Genomic DNA, 17,145 nt, shown 5'->3' with positions numbered 1-17,145 from the left:
GATTGCATTTTTATTTTCCAGAAATATTTTCTAGTTAATACTTTTTGTCATTGGATCAGTTCTATTAGCTTATTATATATTACAAATTAGAAGAAAAAAAAATTAAATTTAAAATTTTTAAAAAATATAAGAGTACGAGATTTCACATAAACTTAAGGAAAAATATAAATTTTACCTTACGAGTAATCGCCCAATTTTAATTTACTTTCTAAATTCAACTTTTAAGTCTCTAATTTTTGGATTAATAACTTTTTTGGTACCTGAGTTTTGAGGTTTTTTAATTTTTCTCCTTAAATTTTAAAACATGATAAAATTAATAACTCAAATTTTGGAAAAGATCAAATCACTATCTCCAGTTTAAAAAATTTTATTGGAGTAGCCAAACCACCCCCGGCCACCCCCAATTTGACCTTAGGAGTGGTTGAGCCACCCCCAAGGGCCATGGGGGATGGTTTCGGCCACCCCTTTTTGGCCCTTGGGGGTGACACTGGCCTTGGGGGCCATCCCCTAGGGATGGTTCGGTTACCCTCATAGAATTTTTCAAACGGGAGGTGGTGGCTTGGTCTTTTCCAAAATATAAGGTACTAGTTTTGTCATGTTTTAAAATTTAGGGGGAGAAATTAAAAAACCTCAAAACCCAAGTACCAAAAAAGTTTTAACCCTTAACCTTTCGCATTTTACATTTTGAACCAAATCACTCATTCAGTTCAAATTGTCTAAAATTGTTTATATGTCATTAACTGAGTTAATAGTTAATGGCGCGTAAACAAATTTGTCGTATCACTTTAAAGAATAATTTTATAATTTATCATAAAATAAAAAATAAAAACAAAAACAAAATACAACACCTAGAGGAGGGTTGGCGCCCCTGAAAGGTAAAAGCCCCATTTTTTTAATAAAATAAAATATTATTCTTAAAAATGACATTAAAAAAAAAAAAAAACCCTTAAAAGATTTAAAATCCCACTAAATTTAATTTTTTCCTAGATGTGATAGGAAATATAATGGCATAATTTTCTGATAATAATTTATATTAGATTTTAGTAGGATATTAGGGTTATTATTTAGCTTATCCAGAAGAAAATGTTAAATAATAATGAAGATTTTTGACAATTGCTTTGGCCTTTGGAGAAGCAAAGAGCAGATGGATAAAGCAGAGTTTTTATTATTATAAGGTTAGGTGGGCGTTGAGGTCCGTCACTTGTCGGGAAGTGGGGACAATAGTCTCTCTTTAATTTAATTTAATAAATAGACAATTTAATCGTAAGGAATAATAATAATTCTAATTTCTAAAGGAGGGTCCACTTGGACTTGAGCCTCTACATCTACGGAACAATTTTGAATCCGCCAGCGAGTCCCTAGGCTGTTGACCGTTGGAGGGTCGTCTTCCCAACTAGCCGTTAGCCGCCAGCTCCAAATTATTCTTTTGCGGGTTGGGAGACAACACATTCCTAATTGATTTTCTTTTTGTGCATTAGCTGTTTCTTCTTTCACTGCTAAATTTTTGTTTTTCCATGCACATATTGTCATATACATAAAATCATAGATTTTTTTTCTAAGGAAAAATATTAAAAAGTCTCGTAAGCTATCAGTATGTGCTTATCGCATGTTTTAGGGACACTTGCAATTTATTATACAAGTTTGAAGCTTATTTCTGTCAGTTTTTAAAATAGCCTCATAAAGTGACAAGTGTGCTAAAGTGGTACATCAAACTATCAAAATGTGTCAAATACGACACATTTTTATTATATTCCTATAATACCATTATTCTCTTAACAAAAAAAATATAAATATATAAAGCCTGAATTTTTTTTTTTCTTAAGATAAAAAATAAAAAAAAAAAAAACAAGAAAGAAAGAAAGAAAGGGGTGACTATACATCGATAGCCACTCCTTGGGGAGGGGGTGGCTCGCAGGCCACCTTCAGCCCATGGGAGGATTGTGCACCACCCTAGAGGTGGCCGGAGATGGTGTGCGGCCACCCCAACCCATGGGGTGGACGCACGGGGCACCCCCAACCAGGGCCTTGTTTGGCAAGTGACGTTGCCCTTTCCAACATCAATTTGGGTTTTGTCTGCAGCAACACGAAAAAGGCTGGATTTGATGGGGTATTCGACAAGGCAGCTTAGGTTGGATGACAATAAAGCCCTCAAAGAACCTTGCGTATCAAATTACCAAAATGACCTATTTCTTTCTTCATTATCTTCTTTCGTCTCTTCTCCCTTCAAAACCTGTAAAGCTGTATTGTTCATGGTGACCTCCCAGCCAAGACGAACGACTACAACATAGTCAAAAAAATCAAAAACCAATATGCCTCAGGAGAGCTCCAGACAATCACTCTGGACATCTCCCCGACCTATATCGAAGAGCAAGGTTAGTGGCTTAAACTTCTTCCTGTAATTTTTTTAAAGCTAAACTTTAGTATAATTTTACCTAATGTTTGGGTTAAGGAAGAAGAAGACGATTCAATATGGAGATATCAATTTGAAAACAATGACTCTCGGTGCAATTTTTTGTATTAATTGGAAAATGCAACGGTGCTTAATTTTGTTTATGCAGTGATTCTTTCCAAATTTCTAGCTAAATGCATGTCTCCTGTAATTTTTTTTTTTTTTTTTCAAATAACACTGAAATTTTCTTTTTACATTTACATTTTTAATCAGTGCAATGATAAGAACTAACAGCATTCTGGGTACATGTTAAAGAGCTTTTCCCAGAATAAATTTCGCAGTATATGTCGAGACAATGAATGGGTAATTAGCAACAATCTGTAAACTAGTAAATCAAAGTCAATCTTCTCTAGACGTACAAAGAACAGGATGCTTACTTTTCTTTCACTACCCACACTTTTTTTTTCTTCCTATTTATTTATTTATTTATTTTAATAAATAGACAAGCTTGCTTGAACTGCGCCTTGTTTCATTTTAATTAGGTATTTTCTTAATTGCTTATGTAGGTAAGATGCCACTTATAAATTGGTGTTCTAAACAGTAATAGTAATTCTCAGGAAAATTACACTTTATCCCTTCAAAGTTTGGGACGATTTGTAATTTGACCTGCAAAGTTTTAATTTTGGCAATCCACTCCCCCAAAGTTTCGAATTTTTGCAATTCGACCAATATTATCCCAAAATTTCCATATTACCCATAATTTTTATTTTTTATATATATAAAACAATTTTGGGGGTGCAAAAATTGCTAGATGGCCAAAGGAGCCACCCCGAATTTTTTTTAAATTTTTTATACAAAATAAAAAAATAAAAAATTAGGGGCAATATGAGAAGTTTTGGATATAATTGGTCAAATTGCAAAAATTTGAAACTTTGGGAGGGTGGATTGCCAAATTTGAAACTTTGGAAGTCGAATTACAAATCGTCTCAAACTTTGAGGGGGTAAAATATAATTTTCCCTAATTCTCTATTAAAGGTACTTAACCAAATAAACTGTTGTTGGCTTTGTTTGTTAATACTATTTAGAAGGTATTATATATTTTTTGTAGTAAAAAGTGTTTCAATATAGCATTAAGGAAAAAAACATTCATTTTTGCCAGAATAAAGTTCACAGCATATGTAAATACAGACAATGGGTAATTAGCAATTCATGTGTAAACTATTAAATGCAAAACCTTTAGTGGAAATAAGCATAAGAGTTGAAATTGTAAAAGAAAGGCTAGTCTATTAGTTCGTACCTTGGATGTTCTCCTTGAGCATGTTATAGAGTAGATGTCAATATGCTTTGGGCTTGTGCAAAATCAAATCAATTATAACAATTTACAACCCAAAAAAAAGAAGAAGGAAGAATTAATTCCAATACATTAACATCTCAAATGGTAAAGAGGGTATGGATGAACATTACCATGGTTTCATATTCGATGTACTCATCAGCGACCGCCCTGTAATTGTTGAGGTTTGTTATTGACCTTTGTAGATGTTGGAGACCTCATCCACTGGTTCCATACACAATCTCAGCAAAACCAGATAGTGCTTCTATGGCTTCATCTCATACATTCAAACCTCAAGGTTCGAAAAAAATCCTGGTAGACGATTCTTTGGATGCCCAAAATTTGGCACAGGTGAACTGCACTGCAAGTTTTTTGAATGGTTTGACGACCGGTTGTGTGAAAGCTGTTGCAATCTTATACTTGAGTCAACTACAAAAAACGAATTGTTGGGTGATGAACTTCGGAACAAAGACACAATCATTAGGCAGTTACAGTTCAGCGTTGTTGCATTATGTGACTTAATCCTGGGGATTATGTTGGCTCCAAGCATACTTCCTGGCGGATCATCGGGTGGTAGTTGTAAACGTATGTTGCCATTTTAGATATATCTGTATTTTACTTTTATGAGTTTAACTATTGTAATTAAGTTGGAATTAGTGCCTACGTTGTGGCATAACAATTTTCGTTAGTAACTTGCTACTGTCTATTCTAATTATATGACACTTAATTTATCAACAACATACCCGCGGCATACTCTATTACTATGATGTCCTAATATATTTGTGCCTATACATTCGATTCATTTTTGTTTTGATCATTTGTAATCAAGACAATTAAATCTCATTCCTTTTAATACCACAACAATTTGATACCAAAAGGGAACCAACTTGATGTCCAACACATAATGATTGTGCATAATAGATGTTGATCCACTGTTGAATATACAACATAGTAGCTGCATGCTAACATTGCAATAAAAAAAGTAGTTGGTTAAGGCACGGCATGTATAAAATATAATACATTAAACATCAAACCAAAAAATTAATGATAATAAATGAAAAACATTGATAAACCTAAAAAATAATAATCTACAAAAAACTAGACTAAAAGTACGATATAACAATACCACAAACTATTCAAATGAACGGTACTTCACATATGTTCCGTCACTGTGGCCCGGTATGCACGCATGTATTCTTTATTTGTCTTCGTTCGATCTAGTGGTTGTCCTGGCGCTACGTACTAAGTCCCTGGCATATTAGCACACAATGACACATCAACCTAGTCTTGGCCGTACCTCTGCTATAGAGCTTCCTTAAATAATGGATCCATTTTATTGCAGTCCTTGCGAATAAAGTTGTGAACTGCGGAACACGCTACTACAAATAGTCGCTGGTTCTCAATCAGATACGGTGGCATATTATCGAATACTTAAAATCGAGCCTTCCAATTACCGAATGTTCTTTCAACAATTTATCGAAGGGAGGAGTGCCTATAATTAAACGCCTCCTTTGCATTCCTAGGTTTGACCCCCGATTTACGAAAGGCTTCCTAAATGGTATAGTTATGATGTGTGCCAAATATTGCATATTTGGACCCCTTCATTTGCATTTGCTAAGCCTTTAACTTTATTATTTTATGATGTTTTAGTTGGTTTTGGTGTTTTAGTGTTTTGTTGGTTGCTAAGGGAAAACTACGCCTTTAAAGGAAAAAAATGTAACTCATTCTAATAATTCTGGGGCTTAAGACACTTCACGGAGCATTGACAGCAAATTTGGATCGAGCGATGATTCGCACCCGACGAGTCCAACTATAAAGGCCATATCTAGAGTTGTAGAGATCCGATTGAAGTGATCTTGGAGTCATTGGAAAGATAACTCAAAGATCTGCAAAGTCATGTGTCAGAAGAGTTGGCTAATTTCGAAGGTAGTGCGCTCGAGCGCACACGTGCCCATATAAAGTGGAAAGTGATGCGCGAGTGCGATCGAGCGCACTCGGCCGACCTGCCAGCGCTGAAACTCCAAAATTAGCTTATAAATATCATTATCTTCTATTGTAAACAGATGGAGACGCGCCAGGGGCACCGTACTTTGTCAAATTTTGACTTTTCTGGGTTTTTAGAGCTTTGAACTCCAATTTGTTTGTAAGTTTGTCAATTTCAATGAAGTATTTCAGTTTCTTTATGATTTATTTTGTCATGAGAGGCTAAATCTTCAACTAAGGTTAAAGATGAAGCCTCACCATTGATTTGTTTGCATATTTTTATGATTTATTCGTACAATTTCGTCGTTTAATGTAATGTATGCTCTTTTCGATTCAATTGTATGATAAAATTGTGATTGATTGTTGTTTATAAATCGTGAAAACATTGGATATTCATTGTGTTTCATGCAATGGATACATCAAATGATTTGATTGAGACTTATATCCATTGTGATTCGTATATCAAACGGATACAGTGGATGATTTGATCTCAATTGGATATTCGTTGTGATTTGTAATAGCGATGGATTCATTAAATGATTCAATAGGATTTTATAAAAATAATAGAACATGCATTGGGTCTAATCACTTGTTGGATATGTATGAACTAAACATGAGAATGTGTGCTTTGATTTGATGAGGTGAATTTTGAAACCTTAGTTGTTTATCATTTGATTATTGTCATTTTGTATAATTTATGTTTGTTTATTTCTTTATTCAAGAATTCCAAAATTCGGAATTTGGTTAAAATAGGATTAGTTTAGATAAGAACTAGTTTTCACGACATAATTCTCTGTGGATCGACCTTGTACTTGCACACGCTATATTGCACACGACTCGTGTGCTTGCAAGTAATTGTGCAATATAGCGTGTGCAATACAACATGTGTAAGTGCGAGGTCGATCCACAGGAAATTATGTCGTGGAAACTAATTCTTATCTAAACTAATCATATTTTAACCTAGTTCCAAATTTTGAGATTGTTGAAAAAAGAAATAAACAAACATAAATTAAACAAAATGAAAATAATAAAATGATAAACGATTAAGGTTTCAGAATTCTCCTCACCAAATCAAAGCACACATTCTCATGTTTAGTTCATACATATCCGACAAGTGATTAGAAAAAATGCATGTTCTATTACTTTTATAAAATCCTATCGAATCATTAAATGAATCCATCTCTATTACAAATCACAACGAATATCCAATTGAGATAAAATCATTTTCTATATCTGTTTGATATACGAATCTCAATCAAATCATTCAATGTATTCATTGGATGAAACACAATGAATATCCAACGTTTTACGTTTTATAAACAACAATCAATCACAATTTTGTCACACAATTGAATTGAAACGAACATACATTACATTAAACGACGGAATTGTACGAACAAATCATAAAAATATGCAAACAAATCAATGATGAGGCTTCATCTTCAACCTTAGTTGAAGATTTAGCCTCTCATGACAAAATAAATCATAAAAAAACTGAAATACTTCATTGAAATTGACAAACTTACAAAATAATTGGAATTCAAAGCTCCAAAAACCCAGAGAAGTCGAAAATTGACAAAGTACGGTGCCCATGGCGCGTCTCCGTCCGTTTACAATAGAAAAGAATGATATTTATAAGCTAATTTTGGGGTTTCAGTGCTGCCAGATTGGCCGAGTGTGCTCGATCGCACACGAGGTGAGCCCGATCGCACTCGTGAATCACTTTCCACTTTCGATGGGAGCGTGTGCGCTCGATCACACTAAATGTGCACTTGAGCGCACTACCTTCAGAATTAGCTAACTCTTGTGAGATATGACTTTGTAGATATTTGAGTTAGCTTTCCAATGACACCAAGATCGCTTTAATCCGAACTCTACAACTCTAGATATGTCATTTTTAGTGGGACTCATTGGGTGCGAATCATTGCTTGATCCAAATTTGCTGCTAATGCTCCCTGAAGTATCTTAAGCCCCAGAATTAATTGAATAAGTTTAATTTTTTTTCCTTTAAAGGCGCAGTTTTCCCTTATCAACCTACAAAACACTAAAACACCAAAACGAACCAAAATATCTGAAAATAATAAAGGTAAAGGCTTAGCGAATGCAAATGAAGGGGTCCAAATATACAATATTTGGCATTTATCAAGTTCATTCAGGTGTGGGGGTAGAAACCCCTTGAAGCAACCATATCCAGAGTCCACCAAGTAATGATAATCTACAAAACAACAGACATTTTTGTGAGGCATACTTGGTACAACATAAAATTTACTTACACAGCTCATGCAAATTACACAAACACACGTAATTTTTTATATTGTACCTCCAACTGGGGTGGGAAAACGAACTTTGGGATTGTTAATACACTCCAAGAAAACCTGCGAGTCATGTGTGCTGCCCTCCCAACCAGCGTAAACGTATGTGAAGCATAGATCGAAGCCCACCAAGCACAAAACATTCTGTGTTGTCGTTGACTTTCGACCTCGATAGGGCACACTATTCTCACCTCGCACCTTCGCTTGAACATGAGTGCCATCAATCGCCCCAACGCAATCCCAAAAACGAAAAACAAAAATTTATTTCAACAAATAAATATATTAAGTCAAAATTAAAATTAAAAAAAAAAAAAAAAAAAAAAAAAAAAAAGCCTTAAACCTTAAACCCTAAACCCTAAACCCGAAACCCGAAATTAAAAAAAAAAAAAAAAAGGTTGATAGTGGATAAAACATAAATAGACCAATTTTTTGCCCTTAAAGGTTTAAGAAAAAACATATACGACTAATAACAAAATAGCGGCTTACTGCGAACCATAGGTAGTACATGACGTATGGGTGAAGCACTTTAGCTACAACTGGTTGTATGATTGTTTTCCCAAGCCTACATCACCCTGTTGCAACCGCATGAATATACTTGCTTATTATTTCCAACGATTGTTATAACTTATCTGCCATGTTCCTTTGCTTGTGAGCATGTTCCATTACTAGGCAAAATGCAGTTACTTGCTTCGTTGTCTTAACGTAATGACTACTTCGTAGAAACCATTAATTTTCAATGTGTTACACAAGAACAAGAAGGTCCTTGGCGACATTCGAAATCGCTTGTAGCATGTTCTTTTGTTAGGATGTGTAAGCATCCAATGTACCCATATAGGGCCTGTTAACCTTGAATTTCTTTGACGAATAGCGGCTACCCTCACTACCTCTGGGTGCGCTAGCTATTTGTAATATTCTTCCACCAACTCCAACATGCGAAGTAGTAGAACCTCCAACTCTTCCATAAGTAGCAGATTCGTATTAACATCATTATCGTCCCCAGACTCTGAGCTCTCTGGACAGGCCTTTTAGCCGTCTGGATGGGCTATTGAGCCCGTGTGCACTCGAGCAGCACGGATGTGCTCTTGAGCTCATGTCAGTTCAGACAAGCCTGTTGGCTGTTCGGACGAGCCTTGCTTTCTTGGTGACTTTCTTACCAAAAAATTGGTATTTATCACATTAAATCTATGCTTTTTCCTTGGCAAACTTCAAAACACTAAAACACCAAAACTAACACAAAACATCAGATCATAATAAAGTTAAAGGATTAACAAATGCAAATTAAGGGGCTCAAATATGTAATATTTGGTACTCATCACTAAGGATTATTAGAGTTAATGCATAGGATGGTGAAATAAATCTGAGAAAAACTATAAATCATTACAGGAACAAGTATATTCCTCAAAATAAAGAGATGGAGCAGCTAATCAATAATAAAAGGCAAACCTGATAACAATATGAAGAATCTTAAGATAAAGCTATAGTGGCAACCACGCCACTTCTGAGTCCTAGTAATAGGCTCCCTATAAGAGTAATAACAAGTCTAACGACTTAGTGAGTAAACCTCACAATTGGGTATGACATGAGCCCATTTAAGTATAAATAAACGTACAGTTTTAGTAAACATTTAAAAAGAGGTGTTGTCTCTGTTAATATACCATAAAGTATTATTTGGTTAATAAAAGAGTGGTGAACTCCCAGCAGCAATCGTTTAAGTATTTTAATGCAGAAAAATAATGCTTTATAGGTCATAACTCTCATGTATGGTCTACCCGATATATTACCCCTTCTCAGAAGTATTGGCGCTGCCCCGAGGGACCTGTAATACAATGCCGGTGCCTCGGCCATTGTTCGCTACCGTCCACCACTAGTAGCCTAACCGAGCCTGACTTTGGGTGGCCCACGCTACTAATGATGTCCGTCCTATAATGACCAATCATTTGGCAATGGACCACTGGATCCAAGGCCCACACACACACATACTTGACCATAGAATGAAGTTTATATAGTAAGCCTATGGCCATTATTCCACATGTGCTAGTGTACAATGTCATACAATGCATTTTATTAACAAGTTATTAGAGCGGTTACCAAGTGATTACAAAAAAGTAGACATGCTCATATCATACGTGCAGTCAATCAACTGACATATCCCACATTTTTAAAGAAAGTGTTTATAAGTGTTTACTTACCTCGTACGCTCGCTCGAGTCCTTTGACATCACGAATCCCTGCTATAATAAAACACGACCTATCGTTATAAGCAGTACTAGAAAACTCTACAAGGATCCAACTAACTAAAAAGGGTTGCTAAAACCTTGCGCCACATAACAGGGATTAAAGGGCGAGTGGCCTGCTCTCTAGGCGAGCGCTAGTTGCCCAGGACGAGCGTTTGGCCAGGGAGTAAAGATGATAAGTGCTGAATATTTCATATTCTAGTCTCTTAATTCACATATGTTAATCTCTTAGTATTGTTATTATTTGATGTTTTGCTTTGTTTTTGAGTTTTCTAGTAGATTTGAGGGTTTGGACGAAAATGAAGCATTCCCGGCAAGTCTCAAACTTAAAAGGCAATTTTGGGAAAGAAAGCTGGAAGCTAGTCATGGGATCGATCGCAGCACTGCTAGGATCGAGCGCAACAGCTCTCGATCGAGCACACAGCCAAGAGCAAGTGCAGACTTACACTCGAGTGCCCAAGCCAAGGGATCGATCGTAGGCATGTGATTGAGCGCACCCTCCTGTGATCGAGTGCACTCGTGCGCTGGGAAACTGAAGACACAGTTCCACACGGTTTCAAACTCTAAAAATCCAATTCCAACTCGACTTGTGAGTTGATTGGCTGCGTATGAACTTCCAGGGTTGTTCCTATGCCTATAAATAGACACTCTATTCCTCCAAATATGTAATGCCCCCAAAATTAGCCTTGGCTAACCAGGCAGAGCTACTGGCAATTGCCTCAGTTAAACCAACTTGTGGCTAAATGAGGAATCGCTCCTTTAAGCATTTCACAGTAATGCATAGGAAGGTGAAATACAATCTAAGAGAAAATATTTACATTGCCATGGTACAAGGAAAATCCTCAAATTAAATACATGGAGCAACTAATCAAAAAAGGCAAACCTAATAACATTATACAAACCCTTAAGCAAGGCCTGTAGTGGTAGTCATACCACTCTTGGTTGCTAGTGGCAAGCTTCCTAAAAGGGTAATAACAGTGTAAGTTGTTGTGCAAATTTATTTAACTCGCAAGTGCACGAATCGATTGTAGTTTAATGGATTGCAAGTGCGAGATCGAACTCACAGGGAATTGTGTTTTTTAAAGAGCAATTTATATCTAAACTAATTAAATCCTAATCTAGTTCCAAAAGGTTTTTGATTTTGAATTTGGTTTTGAAATTAAAAGACAAACATAAACTAATTAAAATAAACTAAGAGATAAAAGACTAAGGTTTGAGAATTCACATTCATCGAATCATAACAACATACTTTCATGTTTATCAATATTAATCTGAAGTTCTCACAATTAAAATCTCAGATATGCTTTACTATACTTCAATAGTTAATCAAAATCATCTCATGTATCCATTCATTCCACAAATCACAAAAGGAATCCAATATCAATTAAATCACCAGATGTATCCGTAAATCACAAAAGATATCCAATCTTAATTGAAACACCAAATGTTTCCGTAGAACAAATCACAAGGGATATCCAATTATTTAGGCAAATAAAATCAAGCAATCAATTATGTGAAATTATCTTAAATCATCAAGTGTATCCTTGAATCACAACAAGATATCCAAGAATCATGCCACATATTGAAAAGAAGTAAAACAATTGAAATAATAAACCCAATAAAATCAGATAAATAAATACTTATATGAAAGTATTGATGTTTTTCATCGGTGAGGTTTCATCCCCAACCTTCGTTGGGAAACCTAAATTAAAAAAAGAAAAACTGTAAAATTTTGTTCTTTGGAATTCTATATCTTTTCTTGAATGCAAATAGATCTATTTATAGGCTTAGGAAAGTCCTAAAAGCCCTATTAAACCTAGATAATTCGAAGGTCTGTCTTCCAAGCAAAATAGAAGTCTGAAATTGGAATAGGATTCGTCCAAATTTGTGTCCTTTAATTGCGGGGAAATTTTGGCATAGTAACCGTCCGAATTAGGAAAATATTATTTCACAACGAATTGTAGTATTTTTCGTTAGCTTTCCAATTCCATTTGAATAACTTCAATACAATATTTGAACAGAAAGTTATGGTCAAAATACTGAGACATGTGCAGAATCTAAATTTGAATCAAATCCAAAAATTTTATCAAATCTGATTTTTAATCTAATCTGATCTTTAATCCGATTTAACCTTTTCTTGGATTTCGTTAGACTTAACCACATCATCTAGGTCTTCTTAAAGTATGCTTTCTTCTAAACTTTGCATTTCTTCATTTAAAGCTGTAGTTTTTCTTTATTGACCTACAAAACATTAAAAACACAAAACTAACACAAAAATATTAAATAACGACACAGTTAAAGGATTAACTAATGTAAATAAAGGGATCCAAATATACAATATTTGACACTAATCATAAGTCTAACGACTTAGTAAGTAAACCTCATAGTTTTAGTATGATATGGGTTTATTTAAGCAGAAATAAATGTGCAGTTTTAGTAAACATTTAAAAGAGGTGTTGTCTCCGTTAATACACCATAAAAGTATTGCTTGGTTAATAAAAGAGTGGTGTACTCCCAGCGGCAAATGCCTAAATATTTTAATGCAAGAAAAACTAATACTTTATAGGTCATAACTCTCATGTATGGTTTACTTGAGATATTACCCCTTCTTAGCAAGGTTGACGTTGTTTCGAGGGACCTGTAATACAATGCCAGTGCCCCAGCCATTGAACGCTACTGTACATAACACTAGCGGTACGACCGAGTCCGACCTCGAGTGGCCTACACCGCTAATGATGTCCGTCCTATAATGAACGCCTGTTAAGGTTGCGCCGGCCATAAAACAACCATTAGATCTAAGGCCCATATAACACACACATTTGACCATAGAATGAAGTCTATATAGTAAGCCCATGGCCATTTATACCACATGTACCGGTGTACCATGTCATACGATGCATCTTAATATTCAATTAATAAAGCAGTTACCAAGTTATTACAAAAAGTAGACATGCTCATATTATACTCGTGGTCAGTCAACTAACATATCCCACGTTTTTAAGAAAGTGTTCATAAGTGTTTACTTACCTCGTACGCTCGCTTGAATCCTCCGACATTGCTAAATCCAGCTATAACGGAATATAACACACCATTATACGTAATATTAGAGGACTCTTACGAGTAATATACTAAGTTAACCTAATATAAAGGGTTGCTAGGGCCTAAGTTTCACAAATGGGGCCAGGCAGATGTCTGACCTCCTGACCATACGTCTAGGCTCGAGAAGTGTACGTCTGATCAGTGAGTAGGCATTTCAGCCAAAAAGCTCCTAACGTGGTTTCAAGGCTCCTATGCAATCTAGAGGCTACTATAACTCCTTCTAGGCTAGTAAATAGACACATGCAACGTAACAAAACTCAGCATCAGAGATCAAAGAAACTTTAAAACTCTTTCTTGATTTTGGTAAGAAAGATTGCAAGAGCTTTAACATGGTGGCTTTAAAACTTAAAACAGTAAAGAGATAACAAGAACAATATCAAAACACAGGAATGGGCAAGGGGTTACCTTAGGGAATGGTAAGAACACAAGCTTTCTTCTTTCTCTCTCTCAAAACACAAAACTCTCAAGGAACACTCACTTGGTGGTTACAGAGAGCTTGGAGGCATAAGTGGTGAGTGTGAGGATGGGGAGGGGTTGGTATTTATAGAGGAGAAAAGCTGGAGGCGTTCACCAACTACTCTGAAAAGTAGCGAACATCCAGTACTATAGGGGCGTACGTCCGGTACTATTACACATTGGGTAAAAGGGTTCATCGTACATTCTGGGTATTATCCAAGGGTTTGCTAAAAAGCAGCATACGTCCAGTGTGGTCCCTTGGCATACGTCTTGTAGTATTTGCAGAGTACGGCATACTATTGGTAGAGTACTTCCGGTGTGGTCCTCTGGCATACGTCCTCTACTAAAGACAAGAGCATACGTCAACTAACCTAGCATACGTCCTTTGCTAAAGACAAGAGCATATGTTGTGCCAAATACCCACCTAAATTAATAGGTAAATACTTGGTATGTTTTACTTGCAAGTGCACAAAATCAAATGATAGTATACTGCAGAAAGTACGACATCGATCCCACGAAGATTGTTGATTTTGTTTTAGAATTGATCAAATTGTCACTAAATTGATATTGTGAAAAAGAAATAAAAATATATAAAGATAAATGAAAAGGTAAAGGCAGGGCTTTGGTATCCACCACTAATCATACTTAGATAATATAACAATATGCCAATGATTCAATTATATTATGAATACTTAATGTTTGCCAACCTAAGGGTATGGGTGTCTACTCCTTAAGCTATTGATTTTCCTAAGCAACGAATTAGGCATGAGTGTCTACTCTAATTCTTTTCTTTCTTAAAGGATTTAGCATGGGTGTCTATTAAGTTGTTATTTAAGAAAGCATAAATTTGTGAAAATCGACAAACACATGAGGCCTAGGGCATGGGTGTCTACTCCCGATTCCTCATGTTAATTAACCCAAGAACCCGATGTAGATTTCTTTTGTTACTCTTATTAAACCTAGGACTCGATCATTTAAATTGATTTAATTAGCTAGTCCATACCATATGCATATAATGGCCAATCACATACATCCGATACCTGGCGAAACACTTTCACAAAAACCGGGTTTCAGACTTCAAATTCCATACCCAACCTGTACGGATCAGTTTCCAAAAATTGGTAAAACCTGGGCCAATCCAACCCGTGCCCACCCCTACCCTTATCATGGGATTCTCGGAGATAGGATTGATTTGGGTGTCTACTAGCACTCGGTTGTGACCATGGGATCCTTGGTTGTGGGTCACAAGAATTTTCAGCTTTTTAATTTCTTTAAAACATGGGGGCATTTTAAGAAAAAACAATGGGTGAAATTAAAAAGAGAAAATTAATGGGATATTGACACTACAAAAATTAAAGGTTACACTTTAAATCCTTGAACTATTGCGCATTTTGAGAAGACCCCTTAAAATTCAAAAACTCTCAATTTACATCCCTAAACTTTCAATTTCAATCAATTTACCCCCTCCTGTTAGTTTTAGCCTTTAACTTCTAACGGAAATGCCAAAAAAGATCAAATTACCCTTCAAATTTTTTTTTTAAAAATAATAATAATTAAGAGAAAAAATGGGTCCTAGGGTCACCTTGTGACTTGTGGGTCAGTCCAGACCCAGCGACCCAGCCGTGGGTTAGGTCGTGACCCACACTAGGTCGCAGCCGTGACTCAGCGTGGGTCTGGTCGTGACCCAAGTTGGGTCGTGACCGTGACCCAGCATGGGTCTACAGACCTCTACTAACCCACAGTAGGTCTCTGGCCAAGACCCGGCTGGGTCACGAGGAGACCCTGCTGGGTCATGGGTCAAATTTTTATTTTTTATTTTTTAGTTTAATTTGAAATTAAAGGTAAATTTTGAATTTTATAAAAAAGTTAGGGTATAAACGTCATTTTATTAATTTTAACGTTTAAAATCTGACGGAGTAGGGTAAATGGATTGAAATTGAAAGTTCTGGAGTGTAAATTGAGAGTTTTTGAATTTTTTGGGAGGGTCTTCTCAAAACGCGTGATAGTTCAGGGGTCTAAAGTAAAGTTTTCTCAAAATTAAAAGTTCGAGTTTATAATTACAAAACTATTGATACTTCGATATATATATATACACGATTTTCAATTTTGCAAATTTAAGTTTACAATCACTTTAAATTCAAGACGTTATATATATATATATATATATATACACAGGATTTTCAATTTTGCAAATTTAAGCCCTGAGTTTACATCACTTTAAATCCAAGACGTTCGTCTATTCTTTCATCAAATAAATAATAAAGAAAAAAAAAAAAAAAAAGGCTAGGTCACGGGCTTGATTGGGTAATCCATCTGAAACAGCTAGGGTCACGGGCTTGATTGGGTAATCCATCCCAACCATGGTCGCCACTTGTTTGTGCCCAAGTATTTATTGGATTGAAAAATGAAAAAAAAAAAAATAGAAATTAAAATTATTGTAAACTCGTGTCTTAGATTTGCAAAAAGGGAAAATCAGAGTTTAAAAAGTCAAAATTGGTTAAAGAACATGGAAGTCCACCATTATTTTCTTAAGGCCTTGTTTGGTTCGCAAAATGTCTAATACATTGGAAAAGGAATAGCAATCCTGTGTATATAAGATTAGTAATCATATGAGAATAAACTATTCCTAGAAATAATATGTTACCAAACAAAAGAATAGCTATGCCTAGGATTAAGTTGATTAACTAATCCATTTTAAGGGTTTATTCCGCAAACTAAACGGAACCTAAAAGTAAATTATACAAGCTTATACAAATCAAGTCAAATTTTATAAGAGTTTGACACGTTTAAGCGTTTATGAACAAATTAGTTAATGGATTAACTTCACAAAAGCCCTCTAAACTTCCACACGTTTTGATAAAATTCTCATAAAATTAAAAAAAATTAAAAAAAAAAAAATTTAATTTCACCTCTTGAACTTCGAATTTAATGCAATCTACCCCATCTGTTAGGGTTTGGCGTTAAATCCTAACGGAAACTATGAAAAATACCAAAATACCCTTAACTTCTTGTTTTTGTTTTTTTTTTTTGTTTTTTAATATGAAATTAATGGTAAATTTCAAATTTTATAAAAAAGTTTTAGGAGTATAAAGATAATTTCGTCTATTTTAACGTTTGTTTAATTCCAAACCCTAACGGAGAGAATATATTACATCAAATTAAAAGTTGAAAAAGTGAAATTGAAAATTTTTAAATTTTGAAAAAATTTTCTCAAAACACGTGAAAATCTAAGGAGCCTTTTATCAAGTTTTCCCATAATTAATTTAGAGTCTGGATTGTTTCTAACTGTTTAGATGACTTATGAAATGACGTGCTCACCAAAAAAATTGGAGGAGTTAAGTAT

The sequence above is a fragment of the Corylus avellana genome, chromosome 10 (assembly GCF_965113065.1).
Source record: "Corylus avellana chromosome 10, dhCorAvel1.hap1.2, whole genome shotgun sequence".
Lineage (NCBI taxonomy): Eukaryota > Viridiplantae > Streptophyta > Magnoliopsida > Fagales > Betulaceae > Corylus > Corylus avellana.
This window is presented reverse-complemented; position numbering follows the sequence as displayed.